This window comes from Lethenteron reissneri, chromosome 2, assembly GCF_015708825.2.
Source record: "Lethenteron reissneri isolate LAM-NWPU_2019-01 chromosome 2, ASM1570882v1, whole genome shotgun sequence".
In the NCBI taxonomy this organism is placed as follows: Eukaryota; Metazoa; Chordata; class Hyperoartia; order Petromyzontiformes; family Petromyzontidae; genus Lethenteron; species Lethenteron reissneri.
Window position 1 is genome coordinate 4949790 of NC_083780.1, and position 11472 is coordinate 4961261.

Below are 11472 nucleotides of genomic sequence, written 5' to 3' on the forward strand. Positions count from 1 at the left end.
CCTGCAAGTGGACATCAGTCTGGCGGTAGAGGGCGATGTCGATATTTGTGAATTGCAATTCGTTTGCGAGTTCTTTTTTTCCAAAATTGGAAAACTTGGACCACGACACCGGCTAACAAAAATGGCGCCTCCTCCTCTCTCCTGAACAATGTGACGAGACCGTCTATGTAGGGTATGTTGAACTTCTTTCGCACTGTATACATGTACAAATGATGGGCCACTTTGTTGAGCTATCATTTGTGGCCAGGTCGCTTCTGAAAAGTAAGCTAATACCTCAGTGGGCTTTGTCTTTTACGGTGGGCGATGGCGGAGCCAGAATTTTCAGGTAGGCGGGGCAATGCCTCCAGCAAAGAAAAATGATAGGAGTTGTTAGTAAGTGAGGACTTGTCCCTTGCTTTTTATTCGACGCGTGTGCGGCGATGGCGCAGCCGTCGATCGAGGGTCGAATTCGACTGTGTGTGATCGACATCGCGCTCGCTGAAGATATGCCTTCAGGAAAGTCATGTACTGTACAATTCTGCGAGTCACTTATAACTGCTTTGCCATTACTTATTGCCAGTTATGGACTCAGACTATTGTTCTATCATCTCATAGAGTCCCTGGCACATAATAATATGCTACACAGTGGCAGTGGGGGTCGCAAAATGCCGATTTATTACTAATAAACCCCAATGATCCGATCGAAATTAGGAATTTCGATCGGATCATTGGAGGGGGCACGTCCACCCCACCCCCACTGGCTCCGCCAGTGACGGTGGGGATGGTTTAGTTGTATTTGTTTGTGTAATTTGTTTACCTTTCTTGTGCTTTGCACGCCTATCATGTTTTTGTATTGTTCGTTGTTGTAACATTCTTATCCACCCCTAATGGACATCTATGAAAGATATCCTAATAGCTCATCGGATTTCTCCAGTATAAATACGCATTCTGATTCAGTGTTTGTGTAAGTTGAACTTCTTTTACACCGTACGTAGCCAACCGTGTTAATCGGAGGTATGTATGTTGAAGTTCTTCCGCACCGTACTTAGCCAACCGTGATAATCGAATGTATGTAGAACTTCTTTCACACCGTACAAAGCCAACCCTGCTAATAGGAGGATCATACTCCCTCCCATACATCAAAAAGAAGGGAGAGTAGCCGGTGGACACGTGAGTGATCATCCCATAAGCAGCGAGAACCGCAGGAATATGCAGTCCCAATCGAATTGTGACTCGCTGACAAAGTGACTCAACATGGAGGTCAGAGTCCGGTGTAGGCGCTCGACCATGCCATCTGTTTGCGGGTGGTATGGCGACATGCGTACCTTTTTCGTCCCCAGCAAATCGCAAACCTCACGCAGCAGCTTGGACGATTTATTTTGCCTTAATCCGTCAAGAGGCGCTCGGGGACACCCTTATCCAGAACATAGCCATTGAGGAACGCCTCTGTAATAGTCACCGCCAATTGATTCGGGAGCAGCCAGGGCATAGGCCAGCGTGAGTACCTATTTCCACGCGTGGAAGTAGGAAACGGCCCGAGAATATCGAGGGCAACAATTTAATTTACATGCGACACCTGGATAGATTGCAGTGGAGGGCAACAGGATCTCGCTGGGCACATTGTACGCAACCCTTAAGCAGATCCTCGACGTCGGAGGCCATGGCTGGCCAATAAAAATCCAATTTAAGAGCGGTCAGCGTCTTTTGCACTCCGAGATGCAACAACCGTTTATGCACAGCCCATACAACCTCGCCACGCAAGGCGGTAGGGACAACATTTGCATAACGGCGCAATCCTCCATCCCAATACAGGAGCAGCCCGCCCCCCAGGACAAACGAGGCGTACCATCGGCAGTCTCCCTGACACGCTGGCGCAACTTAAGGAGGGACGCGTCCTCTGCCTGCCAGAGTCCCCATATCTCGTAATCCAACCCCAAAATCGCATCCCGTACATCAGGGACGTCGCCCGTCCCTCCCATCATGTCCACGGCGGACGCAACGAGAGGGGAGGGGGAGATCGAGCCAGCCGGTCGACAATGACCGGAACCCGAAAAACAAGCAAACTCCCCGCCCGCTGGCAATCGTGATGGGGCATCGGCGTTCTTATGGCGAGAACCCTTACGATACGTGACATTGAACGAAAAATCCTGCAGGATTTTGAGCTAGCGTGATAACTGACCGGAGGGCTGATCCACACGCAGCGCGAACTGGAGCGCTGCGTGATCGGAGCGCACCTCGAAATGTCGCCCGTACAAGTAAGTCCGATATTGTTGCACAAAAACCACAATGGCCAATAGCTACCGGCGCGTTACGCAGTACCGCTGCACGGCCGGAGACAGCACCCAGCTGCCATACGTGACCACGTGCTGTTGTATACTAACCCTTCTTCCAAAATTGAGATTAATAATATTTGATGATATTTTTATATATTATCTTTTTACTTGTTTTTTTTAATGAATGAAACACACCAAAGCGCAGCAAACTGCAAAACACCAGGTGTTGTTAAGTAATGAACTGGAGGAGGGCTAGGATGGCAGAATTTGCAACCTTGCTTCAAGGAAAGATAAGGCCTGATGAACGGGCACATGTCACCCGTGCAGGCGGCAGAGACAGTGGGAGTGTCAGCCAGACATAGTTAAGGCAAAAAGCCCAACCATCCTGCATGGTTTTAAAGTAACGTCAAAATTCGAAATTCAACAACAGAGTAGGCTAAATTATCGATCCTCGCGCTCGCTCAAATTGGAGACCAGGCTGCGAGCTACATCAATGAACCATTGCCCATTTGCTAATCCAATACTGAATGTTAATATTACTGAAGTCAAAACGAATTCTATGACCTCAGCACATGGGCAAATAATAGGGCAGTGTCGACTCAAAGGCAATGGAAGAAAACAGAGGCGCCTTTGTCTAAATCACAACCACAGAAAGCCAGGAATCATCACTGATTGTGTGTTTAGGGATTCCGAGCTAGTTAGAACACGTGCACACAGGGGGGAGGTAGAAGTACGCCTTGTCCTCCTGCAGCTGAGGGAGCAAAGATAAACCCAAGAAGGCCAAGGAATTAAAATAAGTGGGTCAGCTCAAGGCTGTGTGCACAGGGGAGGGAGCTGATTTAAACAACCCTGCACGTCTGAACGTGAGGGGGCCTTGGACCTGAAATTAAGAATAACACTCCCAGAGCAGAAGGTTGGATGGCCACAGTGAGACAAGAATAAGAGGGTTGTATATCTCTCAAGGAGGCAGACCCAGCTGAACAACAAGGCTGCGGGGGTCACCAGAAGTTCGCGTTCGCCTAGTTAAGACAAAAAGCTCAATTATTCTGTATTGCTATTAAAGTAACGTTAAAGTCGGAATTTAACAACAGGGTAGGCTAAAGTTTGATATTCACACCCACTCCAATTAAACCAGGTCACAAGTTACGCCTACTGAACCATCACCATCATTAAGTCAATATGAAATGTTATTTCCATACTTTAATACTTTCTATACAACTCGACCCGAAGCATATGCATGAAAAGACAAAAGTAAAACTTATGGAAAAGCCAGGATAACGGGATGAATCACCACCAGGTCGAATATAAATACATAATAAAAAACGATGTTAAACCCAGGGTCGGAGAGGAAGGGAGATCCCGGCCGTCTTTGTATCTCCGCAGCGCGGGATAGGAGTGTGTATACGCTCGGGGAAACACCTCCACTTGAGTCAAGCACCACGATGGGAAACGACAGACCTTAGGTTACATACAGAATCATAACTGTGAAATAGTAAGGGACAAATGTTAACTTAAAACTTCTTAACCATTTCTTTGTGCGCCGGGTCGGAGAGAGTGTTGCCCCTCCCTCCAGGTGGTGCAACACGAACAAAGACGCCTATGAGACGATTTGTAACGTCTGTGTTTTGGGTTCATGAAGAAGGCCAGACAAGAGATAATATTGCACCCAGACAGAGAGACGACCTCGAGGCAATTTGTAACATCTGATTGTTTGCTCGTGGGTTTTATGGAGGGAGTGTGACAACGGAATATACAGTGGGTGATGCACACAAGGACATACGGACATACGGACACACACATGGACACACCTGCCTACGGACAAATCCTGACAGCAAAAATCGAAAGAAGCCCCGCCTTGTGGGCGGAATCCAGGGGGATTTTTCGGCATAAAGGAAAGGATCCTGAGCATTGGAAACTAGTGCGACCAGCGGGTCGACTCAGGAGTGCGACCAGCGGGTCGACTCAGGAGTGCGACCAGCGGGTCGGCTCAGGAGCGAGCTCGACCGGGAGGGTCGGCTCAGGAGCGAGTGCGACCAGCGGGTCGGCTCAGGAGCGAGCTCGACTGGGAGGGTCGGCTCAGGAGCGAGTGCGACCAGCGGGTCGACTCAGGAGCGAGCCCGACCGGGAGGGTCGGCTCAGGAGCGAGCTGCGACCAGCGGGTCGGCTCGACTCATCTTCAGCTCGTCTGGGACTCAGCCGAGTTCGATCGGCTTACCAAAGCCGGCTCTCGGGGCTCGACTCAAGCGGCTCCCCATCTCCTCTGCAGGCGGGCAAGACCCGCTTGACAGCTCAACTCGGCCTGCGTGGGTCAACCTCTGCCGAGTCGGAGGTCTCTGCTGCCGCCGGAGTGGTGAGGGTCGCGGTTTGGCGACGAGGCTCCGTGCACACCCTAGTCGACGACCCAACACTGCACGCTGCGAGCGAGTTGTGGGCGCCACCTACCGACCGGGTTCCGAACTGCGACAGCGTATCAACGGGCATCCGAACCAGTTCACCACGGTGACAGGGGAGCGACTGATACGTATGACGCGCACCGCCCCCTCACCACACGACCACCAGGCGTCTGTTTGACATAAAGAATCGACTCCGAACACTGACTATTCAAGACAACTCTTACCACTCAAACACACTCGAACCCATAAGCCATCCGTGGCTGGGAAGGCATCACAACGAGACCGAGTGATGGCCATCCGTCGTTTATAAAAGTATTCGTAATTTTTATCTTTAATATTTAGTGGGCTGTACTCTTAATCGCATAAATTCCCAACAGATCCATCAATACGAACTGATTCTTGGCACCTCCTTCCGCCGAGCCACGCTCACGTGGGGAGTGGTGGCCCACCGGATCCTTATCAGGTGATCTGGTCCCCAATTAGTAAACTTGGTATAAGATAACGATCTTCGGAAAAGGAGCACCGTCGCAGGCCCTTACTCCGAGCCGTTCTGTTGTCAGATAACCTGCCGATGTATCTGTTGAGATTGATGCCTTTAAGAATAATAACTGTTTTTGATTGTGTTTTTTTTATCGCCGTATAATCTTTCAAGTATCTCTCAGTCATAATCGCCGCACGTACTCGCATCCTCTACAGAATATTCAACTGTCCCGTGACCCAAGGTGCTAACAACGTGATAAGGGTTGCGTATGATCAATAAGGAGTGCGGTACTGCGTGAACAATATTGAGTATAATCATTCATTAACGTTAAGGTTTTCTTAGCATAGTATTTGCATATTTTAACGACTCTCTCTCTCACTAACAACCATAGCGTTATGCGGGATCCATGTGCCGTTGTCAAAGTGAAATCAGACAATCGTTGATGATACTGTATTGATGCCGTGTTGACGTTCCGGGATTGAGAGTTCGCATACTATATCATAGTTAAGGTTGAATTAGTAATAAATTGATCAATACAGAAGTGGTTGTGTGATTCTTTCCTGAAATCTATGCATAAGATCTGCTTCTGCGTTGAGATCTGAACTTGGTGACCTTAATAAACACACTAATACATACTCAGTAAATGTTAAAGCGATAACGGGGTGAACCGGGGACCTAAAATATAACCACGAATACACACTCTGGGAATGTTAAAGCGAGAATGAGACGAACCTAGACAACGATGCCGAGTTAATCTAAGTTAATCTTGCATACTTACACCACACCTGCATAACTGCATACGATTAATTGCCTTATTCCGATCGATAACCCACCCTCGTCACCGAGGCGGGGTCTGGTTATCATAACGACTTGCATTATCATAATTACACCCACTCGCATAATTAATACGATTACCTCTCGAATTGGCATAATTAAAATGTGCATAATTACATAAATTAACATATTTCCGGATAATTACACATTTGGCCAAATTTCATTTAATTATTATTATTTTCACTGAATATTCATAACCCACATATACAACATAATAATTTCACCCACGCACGCATACAACATAACAAATTTTGATAACCAACATATACAACATAATGGGTGGCGTCGTCCGGGATCTCTCGCAGACAGTTTATGCATGAATTCAGGAACGAATCACTGTTGTGTTAATCAAAGTGTTGTGAACTAACGTTGCCTTGTGATTGTAAACGGGGGTATACAAACAAAACGCGCTCTGAAGGGAAATACCAGAGTAGCAGAGTAACAAAGACAGCTGGGCTGAGATTATTTGCTCGAGTTGAACTGACGCATCCTGTGATACAATTGTTTATATGTGCTCTGAAGGGGAATTCTAGAGTAACTCACGACGCACATGAGATGTTAGAATTAAGATACACTCTTAAGTCTATTAACCACACTACATAATAGAGATGGCACAGGATCCACAACATTCTGAGTTTGACACACCAACGCATAACACTGATACAGAGTGGACCTCTGAGGAGGAGATGGAATCTATGGAAAAACAATATCGGGAATTTGTGTTAAAACGTACTGGACGGACTGCTAGCCAGCAGACGGAGCAGAGAGATATATGGGAGGGGAGCCATACAGAAGATGTTAAGGCCCATAGAAGGAAACTACTTAAGGACGTGATGAAATGTGGCAAAGCCAAACGTGACGTAAAAATTGCAGAAATAGCGAGGGTAGACTCGTATCTCCTCGCACAGACAGACAGAGAAAGATTATGGAATGAGGAAAAATTTGAAAGGGAGAGACAAGAGAAACTGTCCTTAATGGTGCAGGTAGAGCGTCTGCACGCCCTCGTGAGAGAGAAAGAATCCGCACTAAATGCACCAGTGAAACACCCAGACGTTGATATACAGAACACATACGGGAGTAACAATTTACCACACTCCGAGCCACGTGGACGTAGCCCAGGGCCAGATCTCACAACGAGTATGGCTACTATGCAAAGCAATTTTGATAAAGTAACACCCTCGCAAATCGAGGAGAGAGAAGAGGAAATAATAATACAAACGGGAAAACATGAGGCCGACCACCCCAACGTTAGAGAGAGACAAATAATTAACCCTAAGTCATCAGGATACACTGTAATGATAGAGCGGAAAAGGGCGGAGCTGGTGCAAGACGGGAAACATGACATAAACAGCACACCAGGCAGACGCACGCTACGCAAGTATGGCCGACATGATGCAGATGACAAAGACAGCTCACCAGAGAAACGCACCTCGCACAAACACGACCAACACGACACGGGTAACAGGAGCTCACCAGAGAAACGCACCTCGCACAAACACGACCAACACGACACGGGTAACAGGAGCTCACCAGAGAGGCGCACATCACACAAGCATGAGCCTTGGGTTAAGCAGAAATCACCGAGCCAAGTTGACCCACGTAACAGGTGCAAAAGGCACTACAAAAGTTATGTTAAGCAGAGCCACCGTGATGGTGACGGCTCATCTGACACTGACTCCTCTGACGATGACCAACACGACATGGGTAACAGAGAGAGCTCACCAGAGGGACGCATGACATGTAAAAATCACCCACGCAAAACCACCCGCACCACAGATGACAGAGACAGGAATCCCGATAACCATGAAGCACGAGACAAACATAAATACAACACCTCACCTAGCAGGCACCACACACGTAGTAGGCAGCATGAAGGTCAAGGACAAAAACACTCACCACATAGACACCGCTCAAGGAGATCACGCACACCAACCCACAAGCACGAATCACAAGACCCACATAAGGAAAACAAGAGACACAAGCAACGGGACAGATACGAATCCTCGGACAGAGGGAGATCACGACACAGACACGGGACACATGACAACAGTGATAGTGGAGACAAGGGTAGCTCAAGGGAGCACTCCTCAGGAACCGACACCACTGATGACGAACAACACACTTTTAACAGTAAGACACTAAAACTAATGGACAAAGCACTCGTGAGAATTCCCTATTTCGATCCACATAACAAGAACAGGGATATACACACTCACATAGCTACAGTAGAACAGGAGGCTAAGATCCGGGGTCTGGGTAAATCAGCAGAAAAGGCATGTTTATTATCAAGGAGCCTACATGAACCCGCCAGACCATGGGTAGCCTCCCTGCCAAATAGGGTGAAGAGTGACTTTAAACAATTGAGCCGAGCAGTAGTTAAGAGATTTGGGGAATACTCCACACTATCCGAAGGATTGAACGCGGCAAAGTTGATGACCCAGCGTGTAGACGAAGACCCACGAGATTATCTCCTACGCCTTAAGAAAGCATATTACGCAGGGGACGTGGACAATGCCCAGGGAGATAAGACAGTCTTAAAAGTGATGTTCTTCCAATCATTGAGACCTGAAATAGTGAGAATAGTAGGAATGATGTTGGACCCCGAGACTGCCTCCCTACGCCAGATTGAAAGCAAGGCCCACACGGCCTGGGTGAACGGACGGAAAACCACTGGCATAGCCAAAACCCACATCGTCACCAGAGATAAAGAATGCCTCGATCTGGAGGGAAGCGAATCTCCAAGGAATAATATTAGCGCCACACGGGGTGGACATGAATTCCCCCAGGAGAGGGCGCCTAACCCAATAGAATCAACACCCGTCCACAACACGCTGAATAACGTTCCACGTGGGGGGAGGAACGAGGCCAGAGGAACCTGGCACCCACAGCCGCCACCACCATGGAATGCAGAAGAGGGCGGAGGCTGGAATTATGGAGGAGGAAGAGCGAGTGACGGGCCATACCTACCCCGCGGAGGCCGACGCCCACCAAACCAGTTACCATATCGTCCCCCACTGCCGCCTCCACTAACAATAGAGCATAGACCACCGTTAGCTAACAGGAATCGATATGCTCACCACATTAGGATGGAAAAAGAGCTCCTAGGGAGTATGAAGACTCCCATGCAAGTAGCGAAGGGAAGAATACCAACTATACCCACACAGGAGGAGGACACACCCAGCGCAAAGGTAGCCCAAGTGAACGTAGGGAAGACAAGAAGCCTCGAAGCAATCACCGAAGTGGTACCAGAGGGAAAAGGGTACCATCTGGGGGAATTGATTCCCGTAGGACCAGTCGGACGAGTCCACGTGGAAGTAATACTGCAAGACACCCTGACCAGCCAGGGCCTTTGTGATACTGGAGCAGAAATATCCATGATATCCAGAGAATTATTTGACGAACTCCAGACTGCCCTCCAGAGGAAGAATGAAACACTACAAATGATGCCAAGTAAACTTACCTACTCAGGATGTGAAGGGACCCACATGCGACCATTGGGCAAAGTTATGACGAAGTTGACGTTCAACAAAATCAACATGAACCATCCCCTATATGTCGTACGGAACCCCGGAAAAGAGCTGATCATTGGGATAGAACTACTGAATCGCCTGAAACCCATTATGAACCTTGAATCCCGACAAATTTGGGCACAGTCAATGCCGGAGCAACAAAGGGACTCAGAAGATGAAGACGTTATGAGAGACTCCACGGGAATCCAAGTGATAACACAAGAGCTCGACGACCTATCAACGACAATCAGGAACGAAGACGAGCTCCCAGCAGGAATTCGAATCACTCAGCTAATGACTAACAGACTGAGAGAAGACCGAAAGGAAGCCGACTTAGAGTCAGTATCACCAAATGACCGTCCCCTCATGGAGTATATACCGCCCCCTGGAGGCCAAACCGACGAACTGCAAACTGATGAAGGAGAACACAAGGGCAAGAGCGTATTACCCTCGGATGAAGCCAAGGCAACTCAACCGATAGTAACGCAAAAGGAACTTTCAACCGAGCCGCCCGAAACCACGAAGGCCTTGGACCCAGACCCAGGACAAGGAGTCTCCCTAATAGAAGAACAAATCGAACAACAAATTGAAGCAGCAGACGCCCTCGAGAACGACACTCAACGAAATGAGCTTCGTCAACTGCTCCACAAATACCACTTCCTGTTCTCAGAAGACCCCTATGATTGCGGCAAAACCGGCCTACACGTGGTATCTATTCCCACACTGGAAGGAGCGCCAGCGGTATATGTGAAACAATACAAGATTCCACTGGCTGCCTACGAATCAATCCAAGAAACCTTGGAGAACCTACTCAAGAAGAATATAATTCGAGAATGCAACTCAACCTACAACTCACCGATTTGGCCTGTATTGAAACCCACAGGCAAGTGGCGACTCACCATCGACTATAGGCAACTCAACAAAACGGTTCCCCTATCTCGATGGCCAATGGCAGAAATCGACCAGAATCTCAACCAAATAAAAGGCGCAAAAATTCTCACCACCATGGATCTATCAAATGGCTTCTGGACCATGCCCGTGAAAGAAGCGGATCAATACAAGTTGGCATTTACATTCAATGGAATACAGTATACTTGGAACCGATGTCCATTTGGATACTCAAATTCACCTGCGGACTTTAACATATTCCTACACAAGGCAATGGACGACGCAAAAGAGCGAGGTACCATCGTCTATGTCGACGACATACTAGTCAAGGACTCCTCATGGGAAGAACACCTCGAGAGCCTCCAGCATACCCTCGAGCAGTTAAAGGAAGCAGGCGCAAAGATTTCAATACAAAAAGGACAGTGGGCACGCAAAAGGGTGGACTACCTCGGGCTCCAGGTCGGCACTGAGGGAATGTTACCCCAAACCAAAAGACTTGAAGCCCTCCTCGCACTCAAATCGCCCACCACAGTCACGACCCTTCGGAGCTTCTTAGGGATTTGCAACTACCTTCGACAGTTCGTGGACGACTACGCAGGAATCGTTCGACCCTTAGTCAAACTACTGCAAAAAGACGAACCATGGGAGTGGGGACAGGAACAGGAAGCCGCAGAAAAAGAATTAAAACGACAGATCACAGATGCATCCTGCCTAGCATACCCAGAGAAAGGGAAAGAATACTACCTGGAGACCGCATACTCAGATCATAGTATCAGCTCGGTATTGTACCAGAGACAGGAAGCAGAGAAACGAGTTATTGCCTATGCCAGCAAAGCCCTCCGGGGAGTGGAGATGAAGTTCTCCGAGTGTGAGAAGGCGATATTTGGAAACATCTGGGCCATACAACATTTTCGGAACTTGTTGAACGGAGAGAAGATCATCCTGGAAACGAATCCTGAATCCTTGGCATACCTCAACAGTAAGAAGATTCGAGAGGGCCGCGTAACCAGCAGCCGAATAGCCAGCTGGGCACTGACACTCCAAGGCCTACCAATCACAGTGAAATACGCAAAAAACAAGAAAAGTCCAATGGCCCAAGGTCTTGCCGATTTACA